Genomic DNA, 17,235 nt, shown 5'->3' on the forward strand with positions numbered 1-17,235 from the left:
ACAAATAAAACTCATTCCTTTCCAAGAACATCTATATTAATCCTTTCAAGCACCAATACACTGGGACCCATAGGAGCCTTCAGAAAGATCAGAAGGTCCTCACACTAACTGCAGGTTTTTTTCCTCATTTCTATGGCATATGTTGTATCAGAAATCACAGTTAAAAGAAATTTCATGCTCAAAATTGAAATCTTTTCTCACATTTAACTCAGCCAAAATTCCCGTGATGGCAGAATTAAATTTGGGGTTGTTCTCAAACGGTGAGGAAGCTTCAAGATGGAACAATTACCATTTTTTTTTATGCTTAAGTACAAAGACTGTTACTGTCTCTGAACATTTATAATCATCTTAAAGAGTCATCGGTAGCTGTCAAATAAGTTCATTGTCTCTGCCCAGAATTTCTTGTGAGTTTTTCAGAGGAATTTGCAGATGTACTGATCTAGAAGAAATAATTAATCTTTTTTTTTTTTGTAAAATGCAATTAGTATAGCAGATGGGCAGTGACATTCACTTACAAACATTATGTGTAAGCAGCATCTTAACGTCAGCTGAGGCTCTCATTTTTCCCACGACAGGTAGAAAGGTGGACTGTGACCTTCGGGCCAGATCAGGCACCACATCCAAAATTTAGATTCCAGACTGGTCAGACTCAGACTAGGGAAAGAACAATTTTGGTGATTTCAGTGTCTTTGTCTTCTGCCAAAGTTTTTATGTTCTTCCAGTGAAAATATCCCTAGAGGAAAAGATCTCACAGCATGTAACTTTTTTTTTTCTGTTGAGTCATTTGGTTTGTTTATGTATCCTACGTAGAGGTGTAGTTTTACAAAATGCATGCAGGAAGATCTCCCCTCTGAACCGATTCTCCACCTGAGAAAGGGAAAGAAATAAATCTGTAGCTGATGACATTTCAAGGGCAAGGAAAACAACTGTTCAGAGGAGAATTATCTGATTTGGTTCATGTTTATTTTTACTTGTATCTAGCAATCTGCTCTGCAACAGAAGATGCTTATTTGCAGAAGAGAAGACTGTCTCCTTTTTGGACTGCTGCCCGATCTGGTGCCAAAGGGTCACTAAGTACAAAAGGTATGTCTTAAACATATATTAGCTAATGAAACATATACATTAACTAGTCGAGGATAAATTCGTCATTTCTTCCCATCACGCTTCTCCTCCACTAGCTAACATGAGCTAAGTCTGCCTTCCACTCAGGAGTACATATTCCAAAGCCAAATACTCCACTTGTGGAATTTTAGAATTTATTATTACCAAATAACTTGTGTAGAGAAGCTCTAGGCTAGAGCGCAATTAATTTATCTTATGCACACATTCTGCTAATTTAGAGAGCTTTACAATTTCACAAGAAATCTTTTCCTTTCAGGAACTGTTTGGAGAAACTTTTCCAATCCTAGTATCCCTGTAATGAAGGTCTGAATAACTCCAAAAGTTGCAAAAGTGAAGTAAACCAGATTGTAGCAGAATGGTGAATAGGTTAAGCAGCAGAAAAGCCCCATTATTTTGCTGCAGCTGAATCACTAAGAAAAATGCAAAAGGGAAAAATCAACTTCCATCTGCTTAAAGCGCAACCCTTATTTTCAGGTTATTTCTACTGTAGTGATTTTGTCTTGCAAACTCTTTCATGTCAGACATTAAATAACGTTGAGCTACTGTTGTGTTGGCTGTGGTACCCAGTAGTTACTCAATGTAAATGTGAATGTTTGTGTTCTCCAGGTCTTTGCCTTAGTAATATCTTTAAACACAATAGCTGCTGCCTGTTGGCTTGTTTTCTCTTGGGGAGGGTGACGGAACATTTTGTGTTCTCTTATCTTCAATAGCAATGAAACAGGAGGAGCTCCACAATGCGAAACCAAATCTACTGCTATTAATACAACATCCCAGCCACAGAGAAGAGATTTGTTTATTTACCAAAGCTAGAGATGCCTCTCTCTGACCTTTCCAGAGCTTGTGTGCTTTAGCTGGGAATAGATTCCTCAGAACTGGGTGCTCTTTTTAAAAATATACAGTAAAAAACATACACACACACCCCCGAAACAGAGCCCAGGCTGTATCCCAAATTGCATGAAACAACACACAGCTTTGAATAGTCAGAATAAGTCTAACTAGGGCACAGTCCATATTCAGTTTTGATTACTTTGCTGGTGCACACAGACCAGTCAGCTTTCCAAAGCCCACCTGCCTTTCTTGCTGCCACACAGCGACACATTTAGCTGACCATAACCATACACGGGCCCACTTTCTGTCCAAGACCTGACATGTTTCTGCAGCCTGAGAAACCTGTCAGTATATTTGCCTTCCTTGTATGATTAAAAAGTGCTTCAGACTACAAGATATTTGGTTAAAAACAAACCAACACAGAGATTATTGTCCTCTGGAATTTACCCTGCTTTACTTGTGCTTTAAACCAGTGGAAATCATTAGAGACACAAATCAAAATTTGTTTAACTGCATTTCTCAGTTTGTTGCATTTAGTGGCCTGTCTGTGCAACCTAAAATAATATCTGCAAGAGTTAGATCTTGTGTTAGCATTATGGATTTGACCTGGTTTAACCTCATAAACTTATAATCTATTTTGTTAAGCCGGTACATCTCTAGTGTAGGAAGAGCCTCCAAGTGCTTCAAGATGAGCTTTGGTGATCCTTGTTGGACAATTTTATGTTTAATTTCCCTAGCTGAGCTGTCTGCTTGCCAGACGCAGCTGCCCTGCAACACAGTTGGCAAAAATGAGTGCAGGCTAGCTTCTCAGCCAACTAGTTTTCCAAGTCAACATACTAATTCAAACCACCTCTTTTTTTGGTACGTGCTGCTTGACTTTTGATATTTTAGTCTAAGCAGACTATTAATGAGTTACAGAGGCAGGCCTGGGAGTAGGAACTGGAAACCAAGGAAAGAACTGGTCTTACATATTCTGATTTCAAAGCAACCATCAATAAATAATATATAAAAAGAAAACAATAGTTACACTATCTCCTCCTCCTCCTCCAACAGAGCTACAACAGAAGGCAGCATACAGTCCCAGGAAGACCCAGACTTATCTGCTATGAGTCGGGTGAGCTCTGGGCATGCTTGCCTAACTAAGTGCTCCAAAGACCAAGGCTACAGTTGGCGTTCTGAAAGCTCAGTCTGGGCTTAAGGTACTGCAGTCGGTTTCCCGCTTCTGCTGTCCTTCCCCTACGAAGCCATGCCACCCTTCAGTCTTGCTGGCACCAGTGCTCATGCAGCAGAACTGCAAGCCACAGCACAGAGCTCTTCACCTGAAAAGTAAGGCAGGGAAAAAAAGTCCAGACAGCCTCTCAGTTAACAGCTTGAACAGATAACTGTACTGGTAAAATTGCTTATAGGTCTGAACACTGAATCTATCTGGTTAAAATAAACTTTTTCTTCCCTGGATAACTTTCCAGTGGCTGTACCAATACAATGAGGAATGAGACAGGCATGGAAATGAGCAGCAAGGTGTAAGGTAGGAGCAAAACTTCTTTTAGCGGAAGTACCAGACCGGGGCAGCTTAAGTTGCTTGTTGCACTATCATATTACTTATTGTTTTCTAGGCTTTACATACAGGGTCCTCTGGTTTGGCAATGACAATCAACTGTGGAATTAGAAATATAAGCCATGAGTCTAAAATAACTGTCTTTTCTCTATAACCATAGGGCAATACTATCTATAAATAAAATCTTCCAAATATTTTTCTCAACCATATAGCAGCTTGGAAGGCCAAAAAACTGTCTTTCATTACTCTAGAAACTATTTCACACTTCTCAAGGAACTGGTTTAGCAGTGATGCATCCCCTCATGCTCTGACCAACTTCACACTTCATTTTTTATCCAAATTTAAGTAACAGGCTTTGGGGACCTTGTCTGTATTCCTTCCTACTCAAGTCTGCTCCCATCTGCCTGATCTCCTCAGTGACTTTATAATACTTCTTTTGTGTCACCAGAACTCCTGCTGCCTCCCAGTCAAACTTCCCACACTGGTCTCTAAAACTGTACTCCCTGCTTTTGCATGTTCAGTTTCTGTATCTGCAAGTGCATGAATAAGGGCTTGTTTGTATGCACAAAATTTACTATGACCATTTTTACAATTTGGGTTCAGGCAGAGAACTCTGTACACATAGCGAAGCTCTGCTTCCATGGAAAACTGCCAAAAAGCATCTGATCCTGGTAATTAGGGGAAGGTTTTGTGAGGAACCTGTGGAAAGAGGTCCTTCACCCCCCTCCCCGATTCACAGCTGGGGTTTCTCCCTGGCAGTTGAGACCGGTGATGTGAGAGGTGAGTCAAGAGTGGGAGCAGATTCCTGTGGGGCTTCACCAGCCAAATTCCTATCTGGCAAAAGGTTGCTACAGCAACTCTGAGCCTCCCAAGATATAGAAATTATTGTAATGGCTGCTGAAATGCCTCCCTGCTGCTCTAAGAAAAGATAAAGAAAATCCTTCTCTTTGATACAGAACGGTTACCCACGGCCACACTTTTTACACCAGTTCTGTACACGTACCAGGTTTGCTGACCTTGCTCAGGAGCTGATGGGTTACCTTTCCCTCCAAAGTAAGATGCAGTTCCTCATTTGCATGCAATGCAAACATAGAAGTAATAAACCTCAACACCACACAACAAGGACTACAGTTCCAACACTTCTTCCCCATGGCGACAGTAAGAGAAGAAACAAATCATGTGACAAAAGTTAATATACCACTAAGTGGGCTGAACAGAATATAGAAACCTGTACAAAGCCAAAATACGTATTTTCCACAGCAGAGTTTGTGGTTTTAAAAAAAACACATAGATTAAAAAAAACACATAAACAAAACAAGACAAACCCCCTCATAGCTCCTCAATGACTGCCCAGTAGTTTTTTGGCTGCCTCCAGCCTGCGCATGTTTTCCTCTGGCATTTAGCCCACTCACAGGTCGTTCAGTCCACTGGACTATGTAATAAATACCAGACAGAGATGATGCTTTAGACAGAAGAGGAACACTTGTGACCTAAACAGGCCCTGAATCTGGAGTGGGGTGGACTGAGGATAATCAGGCCTTAGAAACAGTGAGCATTAGTGCATACTAAAAGTGAAAAAACTTAATAAAAATTGTTCCCATTTCCCTCCTTTTCAATTTTGAGCAACTCCAGTTGCTTTAGAAGCCAAAGATGAAAACAGCAGAATCAATTATCTGAAATACACAGCCTGTGTTTAGCTGAAACAACTGAATGACTTTTAAAATTATTACTTCAAAGAATTCACAGCTTTTGTACAGCTGCTCGATTTATACCTGAGTGTTGATTTTGACCATAATAAAAAGAACCAATTTCCTCTGGGTATAAATCCAGTAAAATCGATACAGCTACCTCCTGGCTGAATTTGGCCCAACATGCCTCGACATCCTTTGTGATTGCTCAATTCAAAATATTACACTAACCCAATCTCCTGCAGTCACCAAATGCTGTGTTTGGTGTCAGCATGATGCACTAGAGATTTTTTGACACAAGCTTGGTCTCTTGATAATAGAGTATTTCATTCGTCTCTTACCTTTTGCCACGTCTACAAGCTTTTGGATGAACTCTGAAAAGCTTGAGAACAAACTACGCTTTCTGTGTGTCAAAATATCTCCCTCAAGTCAGAGAAAATTTTTTTTCTTCCCTCTGTTTAGTGTCTACTCTGAAAAGGATTCTGAGATCAAGAAAAGCATATAATGTTTAAAAGAAAACATTTATTAACTAAGGATTTCCTGGGGTTTTCTGCTTTCTTATTTATACTGTGTCCTGGACCTTGTGAAATCACTGTTTAACTTCGAGTATTATTTGTGGAAGGCAACCTGTTGCTGCTTCCAGATCTTACAGAGAACTTTCAGTTTGCAGCTTCAGTACCGGGCGCATAGACCTGGCTCAAATTAATCAACTAAAAAGTAACTGCAGTAAGTACTTAACCCTCTCACACCCTGTCTGAATCTTCATACGGAGGATCTTTTTCTACCTCTGAGCTATCTCGTTAGAGTCAGGTTCCTGAGTTCTGAAAGCTCCTCTGCTGTGACAGTTCAGAATCCAGGACTGCACAGCCTTTTCAGTGCAGCAGAGGTGAATACCAGTTAGGGAACCCTTCTGTTGTGCTCAGAGTTGAAATATTACCCTGCCAGTTAGCCATACGAAAGACTAAATGCCTGAGCATGGCAATAGATTTTAGGAAATTAACAATTTTTATGAGGCTTTGCATACTGCCACTATTGATCAAAACTCTTCAATCCACACTAGAAAGAAGCAGATGAGAATTAACGATTTAGTACACCGGATCCAACTTCAGTGCTGCCAGTGTGACTACTCTGACTTAACCACGGTGAAAACATCAGCTTAAAGTGTAGCTCTCCTCAGCATATGGGCCCTGGATTTGCATTCTGTAGGATTATGTGCTACCATTCACAGCTGCATCAACTAAGTGCAAAGTGGTTTAAAAATGTTAGCAAATCAGAAATCAACATTTTACATTAATTTTGCATGAGGAGAAGTGACCTCACATCTGGTACAAGGCAGTACAGAATCCATTCGATGAAGTTTACACGACTGCTGTCTAAGCGAGGTTGTTAATGGTTGCACAATATGGAGCATTAATGAATAGAAAAGGATCTGAGAGAACAATAATAAGTAACTTATTTAAAACTCAGTTCAGGTGCTCCCTTGCCTTACAGTCTTCTCATCTAACACCCATAGCTTTATGCCACATGACAGAAGACATGCAGCATCACTGCTCAGACCTCAGCATCACACCGACATCAGTTATTGCTGCTGAGGAGTCTCCTAAGAAGATAGATAAAGGTTACAACCTGATGATGACCCATCTGGATGTCAGTAGGATGGAATATCAATGTTTTCAAATGCTTTTTCAAAAACCTGGGGAAATACATCCCCAAAGTCTTTATTTAAAAGCAAAAGTATTAAGACTGCAAAATCAAGCATGCACTGAAATTAGAAAATTTCAGAGTCAGAAAAATAAGCCAGCAACCATGCAATTAAAGATTACTTTAGGGCATATACATGGAAAGGCAACCTTTTTTCTGGCATTTTCTAATTTCAGCGTGCTTGCAAATTATTCACATTTTGGCAAAGTTTTTGTATATGTAAAACGTATATATTATATATAGAAATTAATTAATCTCTGATATATTTTCGCCTCATAAATACAGTTCCCTGTTCCCATGCTAGAATCTACAGCTTTAACATATTCAGATGCCAGTTGCTAGATTTCTTCATTTCTTGATAATCCAAAGGCTAAGCCTGGACGTGCTTCAGCCTCTCCAAGTATCAGTCTTATCTAGCATTTTTTCTAAGCCACACAGATAAATTATCTCAATGTCCCGAGGCAAAGTGATTCTCTCGTCCAGCGGCTCTGGACTGCTCCAATTTTTTTTTTTTCTTCATCTGCCACACAATTATGAACTCAACTATTAAGACTGATGAACAGAATTTTTTTCTCTGTTTCACTGATTTCATTTTTCAATAGTGTAATGCTGTACCATGAATTTCTAAAAAAAAGAAATGGCTTTAAAAACATTACTTTATCAAAAGCATATTTAGCTTTTATTGCATTCACATTTTGAATTATCACATGGTTCATTTTCATTCATGTCATCTTTCTGTAATATAAATGTCCTGTAAAAGCAATGAAACCGTTCTTTGTTGCTCTATTACTGTTCATTATCTCAAAGCCCTTTAAGTGGAAGAATTTTCTCTGTATTACGCAAACACTTCAGTCCCATTTAATTCAGTGAAAACTGAGGCATAGAGTCAGGCATTGAGACTTCTGTTAAATCTGAGAGCCAAGCACAGAGCCTTCAGTATTCCATCTGCACACCCATTCCTTAGCGATCTTCCTTTTTTCCCGCAGATGTACATTTCCAGAAAAAAGGAAGGCAGGCAATGCACTAAGCATACTCTGACATGCTTAAAGTATTCAGTTTTCTGTTGTCCACAGATGACAGAAAACATATTCAAGATGCCAAGAATACGAAACACGTTAGGATCAGGAAATCCCGATTGCTTCCATTGAGAGGGTAATGGCAGATAATTGTGTACATTTGATGTTTGATCCTCAAATATCACTTCCTTATGACACTATGCATTACTTAATCTGCAAAGGTCAATGAATTACTCTTTAGTTCCTCGCAAATGCCTGTGCAATGAACTTTGCCATTTTTACTATGGAGTTCTCAGCAAAGAACTGGTGGTACAGGTTTGAGGCTTAGAATGCCTCTCAACCTGAAAATCCCTTTCATTGCAATGTATTTCTAACGCTACCCATATAGCTTTATAACTGCCAGACCTAAGCAGAGACTTATCTCTAGCATTCATACACAATTTGCACAGAACTTTGCACGAGCTCAGCACATAAGGAGTTCAATTATTGATTTTTTGAATCCTTACGCAATATAAATGATTTGCCAACGTATTGATCTTGAAATACACATGCAAAGAGATTTAGGAAAACTGAGAGATTCTTTCATATGAAGTGTCCCAGTTTGGGTGAGCAATTTACTCTGCCTTGTCAACTGCATCACTTAAAAAAAAGATGACCGAAGGTGGAAATATAGCAGGTCAACAGCTTGTCAAAACTGCATAAATGTACAGAGAATGGTATGAATGAACACAGCCCTAATCCTGTGATCTAACTACACAGCTGCCGACTCCTCTTTTCAGCCATGTGGTGCTCCACTGAAACCAGGGATGTTTGTATGGCAGCTCCACACAGCACACAGGTTTGGGGCTATATTCTGAACCAGTGTGGATAGTTTGAATAGCACTAGAAATCTCCATGCAGAATCAGGACAGCGGGGTTTAACTTAGCAGGTAGTGGAATGCGCAAGCACAGCACAGAGACAAGACTGGGGAATTAGGCTACTGGCAAGTAGCAGCTGAAAGCTGATTGAATACAACAGATTGGGCTTTCATACTGGACAGATAGGCAGCAGCTATTTAAATGTAGCATTAACAGTTTTGCTCTTAATTATTTCCAAACCTTTCAGCTAATGCAAACCCAGTATGACATGTATTCTGAGCTCAATTAATTATCTGCTGTTTCTGTATGAATCCAGTTAAAAGAAAGCTGACTGGTTTGTTGAGAATTTCTGCCTATTTAAAATCATTCTTGTAAGTGCTTGGCTTCTGTCTTCCAAGCAGCTGTCGTGTAAGTAATTGAATATATACTTCACAAAAATGTTCACTTTCTCCGTTTCAAGTGGAATTTCTTTCTGAAATGACACAGCCCTGCAAGCCAACAAATGGTCACCACTCTGGCCCAGTGGCAGGTGGAAGGCCATGAAACTTCAGAGCTAAAAGTGGAAACTTTATGCCTTCAGAAAAGGGAGATTCCTATGTTGCCACTTAGGTATCATTTACTTTTTGGTCTGGGAGGATCTGAGATTGTGGCATTTCTATGTATAGTACAGCTTTTTCTAGAATTTTCTGAAAGTTTTCTCTCTGATACTTCCAGAGTTAGTCATGCAAAAGCCACAACAGCTGGTTTACACCTCAAAGAATAAAGAATTACTAATAAAAATGTCAAACCTCTTCCAAACATCTCTGAAATAAGAGAATGACCTTCCAAAATATGTTTCAGCAGACTGTTTTAATGCAGCTACTCCCAAAAGTGAGCAGTTGAGCTTTGGTTTTTTATCTGTATACATCCTCCTTGACAGTCTCTTTGTAGAAAGTATCTGGGATCTCTCATCTATATACTAATCCAACATAGATCCAGGATAGACATACAATAGCACTTGTGACAAATGGGACAGAATGTACTATATAGCGTTTATTAAGCTTGTGAGAGAACAGACACATAAAGATTATAGCAGCGTAAAGTAAAAAAGGTTCCTGTAGACAACACATGATCAAGCATAGACTGCTGACTGGCACTAAGCCAACCCATCAAAAAATCTGATACATATTTTTACTGTCATGGTGAATTTATAGCCTGAGATTTTTATATTCCCTTCAGAAAAAAAAAAATCTTTCAATATCTGCTTTTTATTTCATCGTATTCAGGAAAGGAAGAAAATCCTTTCACAAAACTGAAGTGAGAACAAACTTAACTGAGCTTCTTTCCTAATCACAATAATTGAGTTGATTCTTCTCTGAGCCAAAAAAAATAAACTATTGGTACTACTTCAGCTTACCATGGTCTTCAGGCCTCTTTATTGCAGGATTCAGAAGGAATTAAAATGTACAGAAACTTTAACAAATGACAATATCATATGTGTCAGCCAGGATCAAATGAAAGGATTTACTAGAAGCTCAAAACTGTTTTCAGATGGCAACTACAGCTCTTCAAGCAAAAATTGTAAATGTATAGGAGATAAGGGGTTTATTCAAGAAATTGGACATAACATTTTGCTACAGTTGAGATGAGTTAGATACATCCCCAGACGCACAGAAAGAAACATAGATGCAATGGGAGATGCTAATGGCTCCCGCACTTCATATCTAGCACAAAATGGCCATGAAATGCCCAGTTTTAATATTTTGAGGTTCTATCAGTTGTTACAATGTAGAACCACCCTAAATTTGTCTCACCATACAAAGATATTGAATACTCCAAGTTTTCTCGCAGCTGATGAGCATCCACCAGCCTTGACAGAATACCTGCCAGGTTACTATGCCGTGGGGAGTGGGGACGTCTTCAAAAAAGTGGTGCTTGCTTTTAAAGGTTGATCTAAGCGTTGGAAATCTTCCAGCCTCACAGAGCAGCACAGAGTCCTGCATAGCAAATATGAATTAGCAGATCTGCTTATCCCTTCCTACAGTTGTCATAAACAGGTGCTACGTGAATACAGGCCAGAAACAATTCACGTCTTTACCATCTTCAATTAGATTTTCATTCATCTTTCTTCTTGGTCTTTTCTGTGGCATTTGAAGTGTGAAAAATCTTGTATGTGCAAGGTAATCAAGTTCACATTTGGGAATAATACATGAACTCAACATACTGCCCCGAGGCTTAGGCCTGAAGGAATTTCAACTGTGCAGAGATTAAATATGTCAAGACAGAAATATGAGGAATATAGTGACATTGTTAACTTTGAGAATAGATGGACGTTATTGGATTGATAAAAATAGCATGGGGAGGTAGAGGTGCATGTAAAATGATACGCTTTGGAATGACAGCGCTTCACACTACTTTTGCACAGGTATAAATAACTACACAAGCATTGTTCTGGTTCACTGCTGCCATAAACTCCACAGATGAAGGCAGTGCCAACCCGTAAGGCTGAGCCGATGTGGGGTAGCAACGATGTTTGCTGTATTCTTTCAGTGACTGCTGCAAAATTTCTGGCTGCCACACCTTAATTATTCCTGGAGAACCTGGTGCTCCTCCTCCACCTCCTGCATGTCAGATTAAAGCTACAACCTGGCCCTAATTTTGCAGCTAGTCTCAACAAGTACAGTAAACAGTTCGCAGCATTCCTGGCACAGTGGAGCAGACATGAGCAAGAATTGTCTCTTAGCAGTTGCTAGCCAAAAGAGACAGAATATGTTTTCCAGTTATGAATTCTGGATAAAAGTTATGAACTCCAGATAGACAGTTTGTACTGTACCTTCCATTTCAGCTACAGATGTGAAACAGATCCTTGAGTTTGCAGTCAGAACAAGGCAGGACAATGTCTGCTAATGCTTTTGCTTTCTGTTTGCAGACACTGGAAAAGAAAATCTGTTCGCTCCACAGTAGAGTGAGTCTTCATCCAAGCTTTATTTCAGTACTCCGTTGAAGGCAACATTACACAAGTGTGTCCAAAAAGCACAGTTTGGTAGTGTATGTTTTTCATGTTTTCTATGCTATACATGAGAAAAAGATTATTTAATTTTGATTTTATTTCATATCTCATATTTATCTCTTTGACTGCATATCACTATATTGTCTTTGAATGTTGCTGCTAAACGCCATTATTTTTATTGTCCAAACAGGGCAGAGAGAAGCAAAATGCTTATCCATATGGGCCAGTGTTAAGAGCTTTTTTTAATACTAAACCACTGTTCATGAACAGAAAATTCAGCATCTTCGTCTACCATGCATTTGGATTTAAAATATTATTTTGCCCAGTTCAAATATATGGTATTTTGTCTCCAGCTGGCTTTTTCTTAGTGCTATACAGCTGGAGTACGAAAGTGTTCTGAAATGTCCCAAGTGAATTTCAAATGAATATCAGAAATAGGCAATGATATACATGATACATGCAGAATATGTATCTAGGGAAATCACAGATCTAGTTTCCACTGGTTGGTTATACATAAATTATTTAGGCAATCTTAGTAAGCCTGTTGATTAGCTGGAGGCAAAGACATCTATTTTAGGGGTACTTCGGGTCAGGATTAACTCCTGAAATTTGGATGGCATTGCCAATGAAACAGCTAGAATCATTTCTGCAACCTTGTTCAAAAATTAGGTAGTTTCCTTTTTTTAATCACTTTTAAATTTTTATTTTTTACTTTTTTAGTTTTCCTTAACAAAGAGGACAAGATTTTTTAAAATCATGTGATAAATGTATTACAAAACTACACTAGAAACTATTTAGGGTGATTGAAGAAGAAACAGGACTGGGAGCCAGGAGACTATTTCTATTTCTAGTTCTGCCATAGACTGCGTGACTATGACTTTGAACCTCAGCTCCTGTTTTTGTGAAACGGGGATAATAATACTGTTCTCTCAGGGATATTGTATAATGTCATTTTCATTAAGGTTTATGAAATGCTTGAGGTCCTTGATTAGAAGTTGCAAATGCAAATTATTAATGAAGTAGTAGTAGCCACGATATCAGCACTATTATTACTACTAATAGTGTTTGATAATGTTATCAATATTAAATTATAAGCTCTATAGCATTGTTCTTATAAAAAGTCCAACCTGCACACAGCAGGATTGTAGTGCACTTCTAGGAATAAGAATTCTGCCAGCACAGTTTCAACATGGGAGTTGAAAAGAATTCTTGAAGTTCTCCATCTGAGCAATTGTAGGTGGTAAAAATGAGTATCTTTTCAGTAATGCTTTGTGACACAGGAGCAGAAGCAGCTTTAAGAGCGTAACAGTATTTTTAAAATATGACTCAGGGGAGGTTTTCTTTTTCTAACAGAACTGGGGTGGGGGGGGAAACAAACGCAACACCCAGGAGTCAAACAATCATTTCAAAACCCAGAACCTTAAAATAGAACAAGTATTGTAGGTCAGGATAATTTGAGTTCACATGCAGCACCACTGACATGAAAGAAATCTATGCACAAACAACAAAGAAACCCAGATCTCTCATATTGGAAGCCTTGAGCTCTGACAGATTAATTGTAGGAATTTTTGTTCTGTGACTGACCAAAAATTACTACAGGCAATTTAGGAGGTTAAAGCCCCTTCAAAAATCTGTCGTTTCTGTGAAATACCTATACAGATTGTATTGAATAGTAGAAATGAGGTGAGTAAGCAGAAACATGGAAGATCAATATAGCGTTTATTCCACTAAAGAAAATCGTGTTCAGATGAGGTTAGATTCACACTGATAAGAGAATGAAAGCAGTCTAGCAGATTCTCTTTTCCTCCTCAACAGCCCGTGTTAGGAGGCAGATGTGAAGACCTTAAGAAAGGGAAGGCAAGATGACAGACACAGTCTAATTGCACCCACTAACCTTACCATAGAAATACAGAAAGCCTTTTGAAAAACAAAGCCCGTGTGGGCTGTGGGTTACACAGATTTCTGATGGTTCAGATTGGAAGAATTAAACTGGTAAATCAAACACATCATTTGGTTTCAGTCCTTCATTTTGTCTTATTTCATGAGAGATGATAAATTTATCAATGTCTGGAAACCTAAGTGTGTTTCTTTGCTGTGTTACTAATAACTGTCTGTGAGTTTAGAGGAAATCCTCCACAAGAAACACAAAAAGTAACTTCAGCTGGTGTCATATCACCAAATGTCACAAGTGTAATAAAAGTGGTAGTAATGTACCATTAGCCCCAAACAATGGCTGAAAATGAAGTAATCTCCATGACTAAGAAAGGCTTTTCAATCTTACATTATTGCTACTCACCTACACAGAATGCATCTGGATGTCTTTCTTTCAATCCTAAAAAGCCAGAGGGAGTGTGACTTTATATTGTGATCCAGTAAATATATGAAATGACAGACACCGTTGCATGGTGGAACTGTTCATGGTACAGAACTAACATTGAAAAAAAGGAAATATATGTTTTTTATACCACCTTGATTGCAGCCTCTGACAGGGTCAAGAGATGAAAGAAAGAAAAAGAAGTTTTAAAACCAAGTAATTCAGATGGCTCACTTTAACTGTCTTACTGTACAAAGCCTGAGTAGATAGAAGGTGAAAAGATAAAAAACTAGCATTACTGAGCTACATTCTGGTTGTCATTGCTGCTCTCAGATTAATATAAACATCAATATGAACAGACTAATTGAATACAAACATATGAAAAGTGTAAGTCTTTGTGTACTTTTCTTGGACATCCTTTCCTTCATCCATCCTATCACAAACAGGATCCTGCAAAGCAGTGTGGATAGGTACTCTCCACTCTGTTTTCCTTTCAACGCACAAGACTTTGGTTCCATCCCAATAAACACCTATGAAGCAGGAAAGGAATTTGAATTTATAGTGCTCCTAGAGATAGATACAATGGTACTATTAATCTACAGTAATTACTACCCTGCCTTGTAGCTGATAGTTTCTAGGACTTCTCATTAGCCCACTAAGTACCAGGCTATCTCACTTGAATCTGACTAATATAAACTGGCGTGCATTACATGTTGAAGAGAGGGCAAAGCAAACTCTAAATGCCATGTCAGCATTTCCGTTTCTAACATACTCAAGAATCACAAAAAGAAACTATCCGAAATACTTAACTGAAGTTTTAAGACTGTAAGAAATGAGGCTGTGTTTTGTGTTTATGTGCCAAACTTGGAACTGGCACTGTTCTCCTGAATGCCAGAGACCATAGACTGAAAGCTTCAAAACTGAAACAATTTCTTTGCTCAGCAAGCGGTGGCCCATGTCCTGTAAAAGTGTAATTCAACTTTCATCACACTATTAAGTTCTATAGGTAAGTACTAGTATGATCACAGCTATGACATCCCAATTAGCCATCAGCTTGTTACAGAACTAGAATGTAGGCCAGCTTTCTAGCACCTTACAAACAACAAACTCTGCCACTTTATAAATACTGTGCCTAGCCATGCAGCTCCCTACAAACTTGATAGTATACCTAGCCTCTCAACAGAGAGCAAAATTGAGATCCAGAAACACACAAGGGATATTTACACGGGAAAAAATGGCAGCTAGCTGCCAAATTAATTAGAATTAGACCTTAATTAGATGGAAAATTCAGGTCAGGATGAGATAAGAACTCAAATCTCATGGGTACTGAGCACTGCTTTATTTCTAAAGTTGTGTATTTTTAAGATAGCAATCAAGCTGATTTCCCATTATGAGAAATTGCTTGGCCATCAAGTAAGGATAAATTATTTTTTCAGATATGAACGATGTATCTTGGTTGTGATATAATGTTGCTCTCTCCCATACTTTTAGATCTCCTCTTCATGTCAGCACTAGGTCGGAAAGAAAGATTTTCCAAACAGGGAAATGGAGATAATTGTAGCAAATACTCCAATTGAGTGACTATCAATAGGACACAGAAATAGAAGAAGAACTTTACCAAGCCAAATTGTGATCTCCTATAGTTGCTGTCACTGAGATCAAAATCGGTCTCACTGTCTCTTTTACATTACCAAGGCGGCAAGCAGCTGCTTTGTGCAGGAACAGTGATCCAGTTCTAGAAATCTCCCAGCAGCAACACTATCCTTTGTATTCACAGTCTCCCATTCTCAGTGGAAGTCAAATCCTACCTCCTGCTGATACAGGAACACACATGCCCTATGAATTAAAAAAAAAAATAAATATTCAGAGCAAACTCAGATTATCTTAATTCTCAAAATTCAAATTCATATTTTATGACTGATTTTTCTGCTGGGTTTGTGTAATTGTTACATCTCAGTATTTTTTTCACATTTTGCAGTTTAAGCTATAAGCCTCTTAAAGGGGAAGAAGGGAAAAAAAGCACTTGACATAATACCATGAAATCAAAGAGCAAGCTGACTGGAAAAAACAGTTACTATATTTAAACTGCATTATCCTACGATAGAACTGCAGTTTTAAAACCTTTCCATTTTGATAGAGCACTTTTGCAGTATTTTAATATGTCTTTGTAGATTTCAACTGGCTGAAACATTTTAATGATCGTAATTTAAGAGGAATAAAATAGTATCATAGGATGAAGAAACAATGCCCCCATTTGTCACTCATGAAGACTTGTATTTGGCGAGGGTAATAACAGCAGTGAGTTTGGTGGTCTCAACCTAAGCCACATTAGGCAATTAGCCAGTCTGCAAAAATCATGACATAATTTGGCACAGTTAAGCAGAACTGTATAACTTTGTCCATGACACTGAAAGAGATCCAGGCCTGAAATGGGAAGGCTATTGCAGATCAGCATTCAGGTGTATTGGCTCAACAAACTGGCATTGAGTGTAGTGCCCTTCTGTGCTGTGTTTAGCTCCAGTAAAAACTATTACTCTTCTTTGAAAATTGAGCTACAAAACATATGTTTTTGTGTACAGCAAGAGAGATTTCACATTATGACCAGTAACACTACTGTGAATCTGCTTTGCAGCAACAAGGGTGACTTAATGTTATTGCAATTTGAAGGAAAGCATCCTGCAGTCCTCTCTCAGGCCAAATTCCCATTTACTTCAATTAGTAAGCATTACAGGAACCATTTTAATGCTGCTGCCTGATGTGTTGGCTGCTTCCTCTAATTTATTACTGTGAGAAAAAGATATTAGGCCAAATGTATGAATGGTATACTTCCATTATGTGACTGGAATTTCATCAAGGCCATAACTAGCCCATTTTGTCATGTTTCTTTCCATGGTACTGCTCTAAGGGGTTTCTCTAAAAGCAAACCACAACTTCATTCAGCAAAATAAATTGGTTTCTTTTTTTTTCATTAAAGATGAAGAATGTAAAGCTATCTGTACATGCTAGAAGTATTTATTGCCTGGAAGCTTTCATGGGCTCACACCACTTAAGGCAGAGCTGAGGTGCTATCATTCTGATCTGAGTCAAGATAACCATCTCCTTTAAGAGACAAGACAAATCTCATAGGAAACTTTATGAATCCTTGTATAGCAATGGGAAATAAC

The 17,235-nt window shown here is 38.5% G+C and overlaps 1 protein-coding gene across 5 annotated transcripts in view; it reads left to right on the forward strand.

Moving 5' to 3' along the window:
• Positions 1-15,907, forward strand: part of IFT81 (intraflagellar transport 81) — a 68,341-nt gene extending 52,434 nt beyond the window's left edge. The window contains exons 20-22 of one of the 5 annotated variants that reach the window (XM_054082203.1): positions 982-1,083; positions 3,417-3,475; positions 6,707-15,907. The gene's annotated coding sequence lies outside the window, so the exon portion shown is untranslated. Of the gene's footprint in view, positions 1-981 lie in introns of all 5 variants that reach the window. The other 4 variants (XM_054082202.1, XM_054082204.1, XM_054082205.1 and 1 more) reach the window with 4 other exon arrangements.
• Positions 15,908-17,235: the final 1,328 nt, after the last annotated feature.

The sequence above is a fragment of the Cuculus canorus genome, chromosome 17 (assembly GCF_017976375.1).
Source record: "Cuculus canorus isolate bCucCan1 chromosome 17, bCucCan1.pri, whole genome shotgun sequence".
Classification (NCBI taxonomy): Eukaryota; Metazoa; Chordata; class Aves; order Cuculiformes; family Cuculidae; genus Cuculus; species Cuculus canorus.